The sequence below is a fragment of the Ips typographus genome, unplaced genomic scaffold (assembly GCF_016097725.1).
Source record: "Ips typographus isolate SLU unplaced genomic scaffold, UJ_Ityp_2.0 IpsContig116, whole genome shotgun sequence".
NCBI classification, from domain to species: Eukaryota; Metazoa; Arthropoda; class Insecta; order Coleoptera; family Curculionidae; genus Ips; species Ips typographus.
In genome coordinates, this window is record NW_028098539.1 from 44073 (window position 1) to 60870 (window position 16798).

General features: G+C 33.1%; 1 long non-coding RNA gene across 2 annotated transcripts; it reads right to left on the reverse strand.

The window, feature by feature from the left end:
* Positions 1-802: 802 nt before the first annotated feature.
* Positions 803-9861, reverse strand: LOC145739392 (uncharacterized). Of its 2 annotated transcripts, none has more exons than XR_014181018.1 (3): positions 9713-9861; positions 9404-9585; positions 803-897 (listed from the first exon to the last, which is right to left on the reverse strand). It is a non-coding gene; the product is annotated as an uncharacterized LOC145739392 (long non-coding RNA). The 2 variants fall into 2 exon arrangements; XR_014181019.1 differs by lacking the exon at positions 803-897 and adding an exon at positions 1989-2251.
* Between the last annotated feature and the right edge of the window lie 6937 nt (positions 9862-16798).

Consider the following 16798-nt stretch of genomic DNA (forward strand, 5'->3'; position numbering starts at 1 on the left):
ACCAGTTAAACTGGAAAATACAATTATCGGAAAATTACCAAGCAGGTGATTTTCTCAGAATAAACAAGTAGGTATATGTTACCGTGGCTATGGGGTAAACAACAGTCACCAATATAAATAATTGTCAAATAAAGTCGGATATTAAGTTGGCAAATATTAAATTAAAAAAATGTCATCCGATCAAGAATTAATGGATTGTACACCGCCAGAAATACGACAGGCTAATGACGCAGCAGCACATGACATGGTGCAAAAAAAAGATGAAGAATATCGGTTTCAAAAGAGAACTCTTAGCATATTTTTGAGAACAAACGAGACAAAACAATGGATAGATGGAAATCTAGTACTGTGACAAAAGTTTATGCGGATAGCTAAATGGAGAATAAAACCAAAACATTCTACTATGCTGTTCCCAACGTTCCATGTCTTCTGTAGCTGCTGCAAGTAGTTCACAAACCTCAGTCATTCAATAGAAAATTAATTTATTGATCAAAGACAACTGTTGGAAACGTCAGGACTGGTACTGAAAGTATACTAAATATTTCGATAAACGCTTACAATAATTCAAATGTAACCATTAATTCAATAAGTAGTTTATTGTATTTTAGTTTCCCGTGTCAAGTTCCGCACAGTTACTTAGTTCGCCATGCGTAGATTGACATTTAAAGAAATGGCAATTTTTCTAATACTTCACCATTTAGTCGGATATTGAATAAAAATCATTCAGCCAGATAATGTTGATAGAACAATGCTGCATATGGTATAACAGCAAATCAAAAGAGCAAATAAAACTACACCACCCGCGCCTCCATCTTTAGTTTATTATCAAAATATATAAGAAGTCCGAGGTTCACCAGAACTGACTTTTTTTTGCTTCACGCTTCACTGGAGGAATATCTGAAACAAGGAAAATAATATAAAACATATTACACAATGTTATATGTAGCATAAAATCAGTATAAAAATTCATTCCATATTGAACGGTAGTCTAACACACCAGGGGGGATATTTCTGACCATATGCAACTTTAGAAACGTATGAAAATTATACGCAAAGTTGAGAAGTATTTACCATACATATCTGTACGCATATATTCGTATACGTAAATTAACTTATGATGACCGGATTTTACCGACCCTTAAAAAATTGATTTTATGCAAAACACGTATACCAGGTGTCCAAGAGCACCCTGGACATAGGAGATTAACATGGGAAAACGGTTTTGATTTTTTTGCGCCTGTACAGTTGATTTGATCGAAAAATCGTATTAATGAAAGTTGTAGTACCTATCACGAACTAGTTTTCTGTATTTTTTTCAGAACTCTAATTTGAGCCCTTTTGTCGTAAAACACGAACAAAAATGCGAAAATTTAAACTTTTTACCTGCACTGTATAAGCGTTTGTCGAGCAACCGTACCAGCAACAATGACCTGTTTACCCCTTGCCCGACAACCGCCTATACAGTGCAGGCCAAAAGTTTAAATTTTCTCATTTTTGTTCGTGTTTTACGACGAAAGGGCTCAAGTTAGAGATCCGAAAAAAATACAGCAAACTAGTCCGTGATAGGTACTACAACTTTTATTAATACGATTTTTCAATCAAATCAACCGTACAGGCGCAAAAAAATCAAAACCGTTTTCCCATGTTAATCTCCTATGTCCAGGGTGCTCTTGGACACCTGGTATATCAGCGCGCTGGGTTAAAACAGCGTACTGAAATTATTGTATTTTTGGAAAGTCCTACTGATTATTGTCACGAATAGAAATTCTTATTATTTAAAAAATATAAATTCATAAAATTTAAGCAGGTATTTGAAGATGGCAATATAATAAAAGGCACGAGGTAAGGTTACAGTCAGAATGCTAGTAGAGCATCTTACCTATTTTTAGCGGCTAACAAATAATATGTCACGACTAGCGTGACTTGTCGAATTGAATTCAACCTTACTACCTGGGATCTCGTTTCAGCGTGAAATAAAACACACAGTCAACCCTTCCATTTAATTCTATTAAATAAGTTCTTTAACTTGAACAACATAAGTTACTAACTAATAAAATAACTAACTGGAATAAACCCCTCTATAAGGTAATTCCTTTTTATAACCTTCAAAACACTGATTGCACCAATCAGAAACTCCCAAACCTGGTCTCATTTAGCCCACAACTCGTGAGGACCTTTCGACCCAACACACTTAGAAATATTTCTCATATTTCACAACCCAGCATCAGTAGTAGATCAAATATGGATTTTTCTAGAAATTAATTAAATTCATATTTTATATAAAAAAAAACATAAATGTTTTACTTTTGAATGTCACTTACAACAATTTAAAATGTTTATAATAAAAAACGGAGTTAAATCGCAATTAAAATTAGGTATATGATATACTTCATAAAAGTTAAAGTGTTTCGGAAAAGCTAACAGAAAAAAATATAGATGAGTATTTCGTTTTAAAAAGTCGAAATTCTTTAATTAAACATACACAGGGTGTTTCAGGTTTTAATATGCAAACTTAAACCACGTATTCTATGTCTAAAAATAACTGTAGCATACAGTGTTGAAAATTTCATTTTTATTCAACTTGTTTTCAAGCAAATTGCATTTATATTTTCAGAAAAAACATCTCAACTTTGTATACTCCTCTTTAGATTGGTAGAGAATTTGGGGTCATTTTTTAGATAAATTTGTAATTTTCTTGAAAACGGTGACAAACACGGAAATAATTTAAGAAACAAAAAAGTTTCCTAATTGAACAAGAAATTTGAATAAAATCATTGTGGACGAAAAAAAAGACCAAAAATTCAAAAAAAAAATAACACCCTGTACACTTGCAAAAAGTTGGCTTATTCAATGATGCTGTACGATAAGATACCTTTAGTCCATATTGCCAATTTTTCTCAGCTAGTCGATGATAGATTTATATTTTCCTTCCGACGTTTCGTTTTTGCGCGGTTTTTCATGAACTTTCTTTTTTCTTATGAGAACCATATTCGATTTTTAGACCACCAACTAGTGCATGTTATTTCTGATTTCAGTGATGTATAATAACTTATGATTTGCTTCATAAATGACAAAATAGTTCAAGAAAAACTAATTTAACTGAGTTGACTTTGATACGTTTTATGAAGATTATTTGACAGTACTTGTCACACGCAATCGGCCTGCATATACTTCAAAATGAAGAAAAACGAGGCAATATCATTTTAAAGCTTTATCACAAATTTGATACCAAGCTAATATTATGAGAGCAAGCCAAATGTAAATTCTATTAAATAAGTAATATAAAATTTATCCTTGAAGGGAGAAAAAACTTAATCAAAACCCAGTGTTGGTTTCAAAGGTGGCATGTTGCTTGATTTTTTATTATTGAAGGGGGAAAAACTTAATCGAAACCCGAGTTAGTTGAATAATGTTAAAACGGCATGTCTATTGAAATTGGAGACCAAGTATGGATGGTGGACATTCAGAGAAAAACAAATTTAAAAAATCCTGGTGGTGGCGTGGTCGGGCAGGGCATCATGTTCAGGGTGCAGCAGAAGAAAATTTGTTTTTCTGTGAATGTCCACTGCGGTTCTTGTTATGCGACGTCTTTTACGTGGTCTACTTGGTCTCCAACTTCCATAGACATGCCGTTTTAACATAATTCAACTAACTCGGGTTTTCATTAGGTTTTTTTCTCCCTTCAAGAATAAAAAACCAAGCAACCTGCCATCTTTGAAACCAACACTGGATTTTTTGATCAAGGCTTAACCCAAGGCTAAGGCTTAACACCAACCACCTTATGTCAAGCCTTATGTACACCTGGGTTCAGCTGTCCCCCCTTGTAGTCTTGTAGAATGACAGCCAGCAGACTGTGACTCTAGTTAAGCCTCTGAAGATGGATGTCCAAATACACCCGAAACATGTCAGGCAGATAACAACTTAATAAATATTGTCACAAGTAGATTTTCGTTGATTACTTAGTCAGCAAAAAATCAACCATTGACCGAAACAAGTCGTTGACCACTCGAATTGAAAAGTAAGCAATCCAACCTTTTAGAACGGAAGCTAGCTAAGGTGTTGCAATCGCCAGTCAGCAATAAGTCATCATCTGTACGGACAATGATCCAAGTGCTTAGACAAGCAATTAAGAAATTGAACTAAGGGATGGTAATACCTTACAATAAATAACAGAGAAATGTTGGAAAAGGGGTGTCTGAAATTATCCGCGAAACTAAACGGTTTGGTCGCGAAAGTTAAGGGAACTCTACCCTGACACGTACCCTCGGTCCAAAATGGTTTGTGCATTTATCATCATGTAAGTACAAACTTGTAATTTATAAATAAGCCAACTTGTGTCTGACAATGTGTATAAAATCAGTCTCCAACTTGACTTGTTTATCTCTATGAATAAACGTTGTTATTAAAAAGAAGTAGTAGTCCATATTCTTTCAGTGGAGTTGTACAAGTACAAAAGGAGGGCAATGACACGCAGTCGTCTTCAAACGGTAACGCCTGCTCTACTAGATTCGGACATATAAATGGCCATCTTCAAGAGCTACAAGAATAACTTACTCTACTTGTGTAACAGGTGTTTAAGAAACAAGAAAACCTACTTCAACTCGACAAGGTAGGCCATTTATATGTCCGAAACTATTAGAGCAGGCCTTACCCTTTAAAGGTCGAAATAAAGTATTGTGGAGACGACTGCATGTCATTCCCTTGCTTTTGTTGTTGTTTTTGTTATCCAATCTTTGAGTTTAACTTGACTACGATCCCAGCCTACACGTCCCCGCGTTACGACTAAAAATTAGATCGTGACAATATTTTGTGGAGATCGACTTAGTTTTGTTTTTACTTTATTTTTAGTGTTAAAAAGAGCAATGAACCTAATTATTGAATCATATTAAAGTAAATTATCTACTCATTATGAGAATATATAAATGTTGTTTTAAAAAAAATAAACAAACAAGTACCTAAAAACACACTCAGAAAAAAATATACACCCAATGGTAAAAAAAACAAAAATAAAACTTTCAGTTTTTCGGTTTTTGTCTGATTTCTCCAAATGTAATAAAATGTTGTTGATTTTTTTACTAAATTATTTAGCAATAAAATGCGCAACTTTGCTTTCATTTAATTAAAGCTCTACCAACTGCAGGTTCTTAGATAGCAATGCTAGTGCATCAAATTTGTAACACCCTGTATGTAAACAATTTGAACAATTCATCTTTTAATGTCATTCCTTCCCATCTTTTGGAAAGTTACCACGGATCCGAGTATACAGGGTTTGATGGAAGTGTCAAGGTCAAGGTCAAAAAATGTGTCAGGACAAAAAATTAAAAATTTGCTCCAACGCTCTCATCAACATTTTTTTTGTGTTTCAAAATAACCTTAATCGAGTCTTGTGGTCAATATTTCTGGACGTTTTCTCTAGTTTGGTGATTAAGGGCGGTTTACAAATTTTATTAAAAAATTTAAAATGGGGTTATTTTTACTTCTCTTGTTTTTAATTTAAACATTTCCTTAAATCTTTTGTGGAAAAAGAAAGGGATTAACAAGGCTACACTTAAAACTAGGTACCCAATTTAAGTAAAAAGCTTAATCTGCATTATACAGGGTGACCCAAAAAAACTTTGAAAACAAAATCATATTTTTATCATACATTTTTGCATGGTTAGTGATTTTAATAGAAAATAATAATATTGGAGACCAGGGTCATGATTACACAGTCAACACAAAGACGAGCATTGTGCACACACACACACACACACACACACACACACACACACAGTGAACACTTGTTTTTATATTCAAACATAATTAGAATGAAAATGAAAACTGTAAAAATATTGTAATATCGGTAAATAAAATTTATAAAGTACTGTAAAACGATGAACGTTAACTTTAGACCGCCTCACTCCATATTGAACAATTCTGTCGTTTTAACGCAAAATCGAGGGCTTTTAAAAAAACATTCTTTACCGACATTATAATAGTTTTACAGTTTTAATTTTAATTATGTTGTGAATGTAAAAGCAAGGGTTGACTGTGGGTTTTGTAATGTGTACAATGCTTGTCTTTGTGTTGACGGTGTGATCCTGACCACCTCTTTTTAAGGTCTGATGATGGCTTAAGAGCCAAAACCGTTAGCCGGACTTAAATTGTCTCTATCCTTTCCTGATTAAAAAACATGGGTCACTTTGCGGATTAGAACAACTTTATCTTAATATTTGTTTAATGATCCGAATCATGTATCTAGACGTTTATAAAATTTATTGGTAAATTTCAAATATGTTATTTAGCTAAGCTATTTAATAAACTTAGTGCAGATCGACTCTGTGATTTTACTTTCACTTACACTCACTACTCCACTGTGGGAATATGAACTACTTCTTTTCAATTAAATTGGGTAGTTTTAAGTGTAATTTGGTTTATCCCGTATTTCTTCAACAAAAAATCTAAAAAAATTATTGAATTTGAGTAAAGAGACGAAAAAATCAAACCATTTTTGAAATTTACCAATACATTTTATAAACGGCCCTTAATTGCCACTGTTCGAATCGTCTAAATATATGAATTGGATCTTTAAATAGGATTGGATCTTCTTAATCCAATATTATTATTTTCCATTAAAATCACTGAAAATGCAAGATTTATGATAAAAGTTTTTTTTGGCCACCGTGTACAGAGTGTCTCTAAAAGGTCTGTACAAAATCCTATGACATATTCCTGACATCAAAATAAGCCGATTTAAAGCAACTTACCATAGTCCGAAATTACTTAATTTTCGAGATACAGCGTGGTAAAGTTAAAAAATAAAACTCAATTTTTTTAAATTTAATATACGTCTTGTAACGTATTACTGTCAAATCTAGTAGCCAGAGGTTTTTTGAGATGCGAAACCCGAATTTAGACACTTACAATTTGAACAAATTTCAGGTGACAGTATTTCGGTACAGTATCGAACACTTAAAACCGAAATATCTCGACAACAGTTTACATTAGCGGTTCATAGCAGAAGTACCTTTTTTGCTTTAAAATGTTTGAAACATCATTTCCTTAAAAAATAAATAAGAAAATTACACAGAGAAAAAAGTTACGGTCACTTAAAATCATCAGAAGTACACTGTAAAGCGCCCTCTACCGGCCGCAGTAAAAATGTGTCCAAATTCGGGTTTCGCATCTCAAAAAACCCCAAGATTTGAAAAGTAATATGTTACAAAATGTACATTATATTTTAAAAAATCAATTTTTATTTTTTAATTTTACCACCCTGTACCTCGAAAACGGACCAATTTCGGACAAAGGTAAGTTGCTTCAAATCGGCTTATTTTGATGTTAGGAATATGTGATAGGATTTTGTACAGACCTTTTAGATACACCCTGTATAACAAAGATTAAGCTTTTTACTTAAATTGGGGAGTTTTAAGCGTAGCTTTACTAATCCTTTTCTTTTCCCACAAAAAATTTAAAGAAATGGTTAAATTAAAAAAAAAGCATAAAAATAACCCCATTTTTGAAATTTTGCAATAAAATTTGTAAACGGCCCTTAATCACCAAACTGGCAAAAACGTCTACAGATATTAACAACAAGACTCGAATAAGATTATTTTGACAAACAAACACATTTTTTGTGAGAAATGGCGTACCAAATTTTTCATTTTTTTACTACACTTCAGTCAAACCCTGTATACTCGGATTCATGACAACTTTTAAAAAGATTATTTAGGTCAACAGACACAGAAAGAAAATACCTTTTAGTTGTCAAAAGAATTATTAAAATTGAGTCAATCAATTTGAAGAAACAGCTGTTGAAAAAAGAGCTTAAATTTTGATGGCCTATTCTTTTTAACAAGCAGTCTAGTTTACTTTGGTATTAAGTTTTTTTTGTAATATAAAGTAGAAAAAAAAAGAGCGGGTAAAAGTAAAACCAATCACTTTGTACAAAAAATAGTTATTTACTAGCAGTAAGGCAAGTAAATAAAGTGTAAATAAAGATTAAAGTAATCAATTGAACAATGTCAGATGCTGTCCACCTGAGATATTATTTATGGAGAGGCAAAAGCTTGAATACCTATTCAAAATATCTAAAAATTCAGAAGTATTGTTTTGGTTTTGAAAAGATTCCAACTCCACACAGATGTTTGCTTTATAATCATAGTATTCTTTATAAACAGTGCGTTTTTTTTTACGTGCAACGTAGGATTTCACATGTTAAATTTTTAAGCACATGTTAGACCATGTTATTTTGGAACTAGAAGTATAAAACTTGATGGGTGGCTGTTTCGTACGCTTAAGCTAAAGTAAGTTTACCAATTCGGCCTAAAAAGTGATAAAAAACTTTCAAAAAATCATCTTTTCTCAAACAGGTTTTATCTTTCCATACTTCCTTTATGTCGGTATAGCAAGTAAAATTTGGCATAGAAAGTAAAACAGGGTGATCAAAATGCAAATATTAACATTATATCAAGAAAGTTAAGAACAAAAGAAGTATTTTTATGAATGAATTGTTCAAAGTGACCTCAGTTTGAAGCCAAACAGTATCCCAATCAATAATAAAATACCCTTTTGCGCGTTAAAAAAACGCACTGTACATTTTTTTCTTTGTTTATTGGGTCTTCTGTCTCAACACACAAAAAAGGTTTGTTGGAAAAATGGAGTTTTGCACTATTTTTAACTAAGTTGAAAATAACATTAACTTAGTCATCCCAACACAAGACCACTGACTTAGGCTCGGTCTTGATACTTAAAAACCCTGACGTTTTTGTGGAAAATCTACCACCCTCTTCAGATAATCTAAAAAAGAACACAGAAAACAACAACTTAATAAATATTAAACCTGATAATGTTCAGTTTGGAACTCCAAGAAGAGTTTTTGTCAATGAAAATTGACATAAATTTTGACTTTTATTGTTCCAATAGGAAAGGTTATCTATTGTTGTAGTGAAAGGTGGGTTTTATAATGAAAACAAAATTACAAGAAATTTAAGTTTTGTTTGATATGTCCAAGTGTTATCTCCTTCCCTAGAATATTTGAACAAGTTTGGTCAATATTAATTTAATTTAATTTTATTAGTGTGATATTCCATTTTTCAAACAAACATTTTTTTTGTAGTGAGACAGAAAACCCAATAAGCAAAGAAAAAATGAGTAACTCGTCTCAACAAACATATAGAACATGTCTCTTCTCTTTATATACATGTTGTCTCATACAAATACACACTACAAGCTACATACCTCCTTATTACTGTTACTTTAAACATGCCATTAAATAACACTACCTAATACAAATTGACTCAAGCTTTAGCAGTGCAATTTACTAAAGTGTATAATAATGATTAACGTGAGAAACATAAAACAATAATGAAAACTGCATTGTTTTTCATTTTAATTTGAGTTTTAGTAAAAATAGTTAACTAACCTTAAAACTTGTTCTTTTATCTACTGTTGTAATGTAGTGCATTCAATTTCTCTCTTTATCTCGATTGATATGTGGCAGTCTTCTTAGTGGATAATTTGGGCCTGAATCTGGTTAGTTCATAAAAAAATAAACTGAACCATATAGAAAATTAGTGAAGTATTCAGGATATACCGCATACAATTCTGTAAAAAAGGCTTAATTTGTTACTTGAACTATACTTAAAAAATGCTAGACTTGAAAAATTTTTAGAACTGAAGCATCAAGGGGGTTTTACATAGGTTAGGTATGAAACTGCCACTGTAATCTTACCTGGGCCAGCAGCTGTTTGATCCATTATGTCCATCAAAAAATATATATTTACTTGATTTTAGGATATAATCTTCACCAATTATTGGATTAATGTGATAAAATTAAATTATTTTAGCTGCATGTTAATCTTTTTGACAGAACTAAATAAACAAAAACCAAGTGACAAGTGACAAGACTAGTCGGCATTTGCCTTCTCAATAGATCCAAGATCTAGCGAATGTCAGCGACTTGTTTGCTTAAAGCGATACGCCGGGTGACGTCACAGTGGATGCTCGGGTGCACAATATGCACTTAATTAATACCCAAAGGATAACAGGCGTTGTCTGTTTTGTATTACTCTTTACATTAAAATTGTCTCAAATGCGGCTTGTTGTGTGTTACTAGAGGCGGCCCTGAAGTGTTATCTTTATCCTTTTTATGCCAATTAAGAATTTATTTATAAAATATAAAACTAACCATTAAAACATGCTGTCAGTAAGTTTATCACAATGTTACGGTTAAGTGAATTACGCCCTCAATACTAATGAGTGAAAAATAGAAAACAGCACTAAAGAAGATGTAACTTTATTTTTGTTTAAATAAATCTCAAAGAAAACTAAAGACGTGGTTAAAAACATGTTAACCCGAACAAGAAGTGAAAAGGCGGCAAATCATTACTTATGTCTAACAACTTAATCTTTACTAGACTTATGATGTTTGACATTTGTCATAAGTCACTTAACAGTAGACATTACTAACTTATACATATACACATAGGTGGTTTTATTGGTATTTTAACACCCTTCCTCAATAAAACAATTGTTACATATTATCAATATCAACTATCAAGTTCAAGTCAGTTCTAAATTTATCAAACAGAACACTAGTTAAACCTTTTGTTAAAACGTCTTGCAACTTGCTCAGTCGTTGGCAAGTATTTTACACTCACAGTTTTATTTGCTATTAAATCTTTAATGTAGTTAAACTTCACATCAATATGCTTAAGTCGTTTATGATCAAATTTGCTTGTTAATTTAATACAAGACTGATTGTCTTCAAAAATGTCAAAGATGTGTTTTTCAAAACCAAGGTCGAAGACAACCATACTCCTTCTTTTGATGCTTCTGCCAGGGCGACATATTCCGCTTCCGTTGATGAAAGACTTACAGTGGCTTGCTTTTTAGTACACCAACACACAACAGCTCCAAAAACTTTAAAACAGTATCCAGTTGTTGACTTCCGATCATGCAAATCACCAGCCCAATCGGCATCGGCATAACCAACTAACACCACTTTTTCATTCTTTGGACAAAAGAACTCCAAATTAATTGTACTTTTAAGATATCTAAGAATTCGTTTTAACTTGGTCCAAAGTTGTTTTCTCGGTTTGCTTTGATGTCTACTACACGTATTTACAGAGTAGCTTAAATCCGGTCTTGTTGCCAGCATCAGGTACATAAGTGAACCCACCAATTCGCGCACTGGTAGGTTTTCATCTGTTTCTTCAGTGTCCGTTTCTTCAAAAATAACACATCCAGCCTCCATTGGAGTTTTTACTGCTTTACATTCACTCATGTTAAGACGACTTAATATCTGTGCAATATAGTTCTTTTGACTAAAGTACAGACCTTTTTTACTAAATCTAGTATTTATACCCAAAAATGTTTTTATATCACCTAAATCTTGCATTTCAAAATTTGATTTTAACTTTTCCTTTAAATTTGTGATTTCTTGATCATCACCCACAATTAAAAAATCATCCACATACAAAAGTAGATACATTTTCCCTTCCTTAATATGTTTAATATAAAGACAAGGATCATTTTGTGATCTTACAAATGATTGTCCTTGAATAAATCCATCAAACTTTTTATTCCAACAATATGGGGATTGTTTCAGCCCATACAAAGCTTTATTCAGCTTACATACTTTATCTGTGTTTTCAAAACCTTCTGGAATGGACATGTAAATATCTTTTTCTATTTCACCATGTATAAACGCGGATTTAACATCCATCTGTTGAACAATTACATTTTTGTAATTTGCAACAGCAAGTAATGTTCTTACTGTAGTTAACCTAGCTATAGGAGCATAGGTTTCACTATAGTCAAATCCTTCTTTTTGCATAAATCCTTTTACAACAAGTCGAGCATTATATTTGAAAACATTTCCTGTTGAATCCTTCTTGATTCTAAAAACCCATTTACAATTTATAATTTTGTCCAAGTTCGGTTTTTATTTAAGGCACTTATTTGTTCTAGTACAGCTTCATTCCAAAGATTATAGTCAGGTCTCGATTTTGCATCCTCAAGGCTTGTTGGCACTTCTTTTGTTATAAGTGAAATATTTAATGCCATATGTTCCAGATCATCATCTCTAAGGTAGTCACTTAAATACTTTGGGAGTTTTCCTGACTCTCATACTTCTTCTATTTTCTCCTTCAAAATGATTTTCAGATATGTCTTCATCATTTTCGTCTATCATTGAGTCAGTTTCCTGATTTTGTCTCTGTTGAGTACCATTTTCCTCATAGCCATTTTGAATTGTGTTTGGAACATAAACTGCAGTCACATGTTCATTTTTGAAATCTTGAGCAGTCTTTGTCTCATCAAAAACAATATTTCTTGCAATAACCAATTTTTCGTTTTTCGGATACCACAACCGATAACCATGATCTGTGTACCCAATCATAAAATTTAGTTCACCTTTTGGGTCAAATTTATTTCCTTGTTTCTGCTTAGGAATATGGCTATATGCCAGACAGCCAAAAATTTTTATATTTTTTAGATTAGGCTTCCTTCCATAGAATAACTCTGCAGGAGTTACATTTGTTTTTAATGCATTAGTTGGACTTCGATTTAATAAGTAGGTGGCACACAGAATAGATTCACCCCACAGGCTTTTGGGTAGGACTGATTGCAGCAACATTTCTCGCCCTTTTTCTATTAAAGTCCTATTGAGTCGTTCGGCACATCCATTCTGATCTGGATTGTATGGTACAGTATAACTTACCATTATGCCTTTGGCATCACAAAGTTTACGAAAATCATTTGAGCAATACTCCCTACCATTATCACATCGAATAACCTTGATTTTTTTGTTTAATTGGTTAGTTACAAGAGCTTCATACCTTTTAAAGCATTCAAAGAAATCACTTTTATTTTTCAAAAGAAAAACAATACAAAAATGAGTATAATCATCAAGAAAGGTCAAGATATATTTCTTTTCATCATAAGTAGCTGGAGTAATAGGTCCACAAATGTCACTATGAACCAGTTCAAGAGGGCTTTTAGTAATTTTATTCGCTACTTTATTGTATGGTAATCTAGTAATTTTTGTTTGAGCACAGACTGAGCAAATTTTACAATTTCTAGACATTTCCTTACTTAAATGTAAACCATCTACCATACTTGACAATTTTAGTATACTATTATTGCCCTAACCTAGAATGCCACAAGCTAATATCATTAGTTGAACAACAAACATTTGCATTTTTCGAGTTGAAATTTATTGTATACAAACTCCCTACTCTTTTACCTATAGCTAAAACCTTGTTATCTTTAGAAATAGATACAGAACCATTTTCAAAAACAATCTTTAAACCAGCTTTTTCAAGCTTTGAGGTAGATAACAAATTATCTTAAATCAGGGCAAAAATAGACATTCTTAATTTGGCCAGATTGACCACTTTTAAAGGTAATAGTAATGTTACCAATTTTTGTGGCATTCAGTTTTACATTTGACTTTGCGACAACAATACTCACATTTTTAAGTGTACTTACAGAATCAAAGTATTTTTCATCATTAATCATATGGTCAGTCGCCCCACTGTCCACAATCCAACTTATGCAGTGTCCACCACAGCTGTTTGCCTCTTTCTGCTCCTCAGTACAAGCATTTGTTAAAAATGCAATAGATGACTGGTCATCATCAGCATCAGGGTCAAAACTGGAGCCAGCCTGGTTTGCATGTCGTCTCGATAGGTCCTTTACTCTGCAGTACTTTCTTGTATTGCACATCTCTCATGTCGCTGTTCTGCTCGTTTCCCGTTCGGCAGGCCGCGGTTTTGTGGAATTTGTGGAATGCGGACAGCAGGTCATATTTAATAATAATAGCGGCTTTGTTTACATGTTGATTGGAAATTTACTCAAATTGTGATTGATTTTTATTACTGGACAGTTTTAGACTGGTAAACCAGAGTTAAATCGATTACTTATAGTTGGGCATGTTTATATTTATCATCAGCCGAGTTTTCCTGAGGAAAGTTGCAACAGGTGAGTGGAATGGTATTATGTAGGACTTATAATTTCAACATTTCGTTTTTATTTCAGAAAATCTTTGATAATCTGCCCACACAGCTCATATAGCCAATGTGCATGAAGTATACTGGAACTTCTATTAAGTAACAATTATTATCAAAGACAGTATTTAATAAAAACCAAATGTAAACCGTTTTTGAAATCTATCTAGTTTTAAATCATCAGAGAGGCAAATACATTTGAAAAAACTGCATCCAGCTTCAGCATATACCTGTTGAGGTATAAATCTAGTTGATTTACTTACACAATGCTTTAATATGGTAAGTATACATATCAATCAACCAGCCCTCGACGTCCACTGCTGAACATAGGCCTCCCTCATGGCTCTCCACCCCTGTCTGTCCTGGCTCGCTTGGATCCAGTTGTTTGCCATTCTCTTTAGGTCGTCGGTCCAACGTGTAGGCGGGTTTCCTCTGTTGCGCTTATCGGTACGTGGTCTCCATTCTAGCAACCTTTTTGTCCATCTGTCATTTCCCTGTCTGCCCACGTGTTCAGCCCAGCTCCACTTCAGTGAGGTTATACGCTGAATAATGTCCGACACTCCGGATCTTCTGCGCAGTTCTTGGTTTGTGATATGGTCCTTCAGGCTCAGCCCAAGCATTGCTCTTTCCATTTTGCGTTGTGTGACTCTGAGTTTCCTCGCCGATACTGTTGTTAAAGTCAGGGTCTCTGCGCCATAAGTGAGCACCGGCAGAACACACTGGTCGAATACTTTTCTTTTCTGGCAAGTAGGAATGTCACCCGTAAGGATATCTTTCAGCATCCCATAGGCCGCCCATCCAAGGCCAATCCGTCTATGCAGTTCACATGTCTGGTTGTCCCTTGATATTCGGATTTCGTGACCTAAATATATGTATTTGTCAACTTGCTCGATTTCATTATTTCCGATGTTTATTGTCTCGTTCATGACAAGGTTTGTCATGATCTTGGTCTTAGTGAAGTTCATTTTTAGACCAACTTCAGAACATGCTTCCTCTAACTCTCTTAGCATCTGTTTCGCCTCTCTTAGACAGTCTGTTGTTAGGACTATGTCATCTGCAAAGCGGAGATGGTTAAGTTTTTCACCATCGATGTTTATTCCTTTAAGTATTAGTAATATAGTAATATTAGTAATAAGTATACATATGTTACATAGTTAATACCTACTTCTCATATTCTCTATGTAACATTTAATTTTTTTGTTTATAGATCCATCAATTGCTACATTTGATTGTAGTGTATATTCATGATTTTTCTGATTTGCATGCAGGTCACACGAATGCAGCAACAACCAAGGTAACATATGCTTTTATAGTTTGTATATTACAATAGTAATTCTATATAAACGTCTGTGATAATATAACTTGTAATATCATATGGGAGTTAACAGTTAAATAAATCTATGAAATTTATAGTTTTCATTACACTAATTAGGTATAATGTATTATTAAATGGTATTTATATAAGTATATGTGCTATTTTAAGTTGGTAGAAATGTTATTCTTTTATGTTAATACATTGTTTTAAGAGTTTAAAAGTTTAATTAGTTTAAAACCATTCGAAACGAGTTACATTTTTCCTAAGTAAACACGATAATGTATAGAATATGGTGCATCTGATGCGTATAGAAACTTATGTAGCATTGTATTGCTTTCAAGAATAAAGTACGATAGAATATTACACAGCCATACCAGATAAACTGGACACAAAATTATATACGGTAAACAACTATTAAAATAAATAGATCGGGCAGCTTGATCGACCATATAAAACCAAACTGAATAAGTCTAGGTTTGTTTATGTTTATTTTTACTAATTTATTAAAGAAAAATAAATTATTATTAAATTTATTTCGCTTTTGTATATTTTATTTTTTCTCAATTTTGACCTCTCTGATAATAATAACCTTGTTGATCTCTTCTTGAAATTGTTAATTCTAGAGTTAGACAACAATTATCCACTTGCAATAATCAAAAAAATTCTCAACAAACAAAACAATACCAAAGTTGAAAGTAAACCAAAAGACGAAGAACTAACATGTTTTAAAATACCATTCATACCATTATCAACTAAAATTAAGTATGTTATCCAAAGCTACGAAACCGCAGCAAAGCAAAGGTAGGTAAAATGTAGTGATTGAAAGTCTCTAAAGAGAAACAACTTGCTTCTAATTTAATACACCATTTCACACGACATAACTTTACCAATCAAATGTGCAGCATCATATTGCCAAACCCGAAAAAACCAAAAAACCAAATCCCCCAGAGAACGGAAAAGGTCAAAACCCTCAGAGCCGGACATGACAGACAGCTGACAGCAGACAATACATGTGTGATCGGTCTACTCATCAAAATAATACAGTGTAAACAAATAAAGTTAGGTTAAACTAGAACTTAACACTGACAGCCAGCAGACTAGTGATCTAGTTAAGGTAGGCTTCCATGTCCTTAGTTTTATAAGTTTTTAATTAACACACTGTATAACTTTCAGCCTCTGAAGATGGGTGTCTGAATACACCCGAAACATGTTAGGCAGATAACAACTTTTATTAATATATATTTGTGGAGATCGACTCTGAGTTTTGCTTTCACTTACACTCACTACTCCACTGCGTGCATATGGACTACTACTTTTCGATAAAATCTTGATGTCCCTACCTGTTCCGTTTTAAGCATTTTAGATCGGCATGGGAATCAGTTGCTAGTCCCAATCAAATTCTGAGTGAGTTAACCTCTAGATTTCTAATTGAGGACGAAAGGTTAAAGTCAGAAGAGAATACCACTGCATTAGCAACCTTTAGTAGAGATGA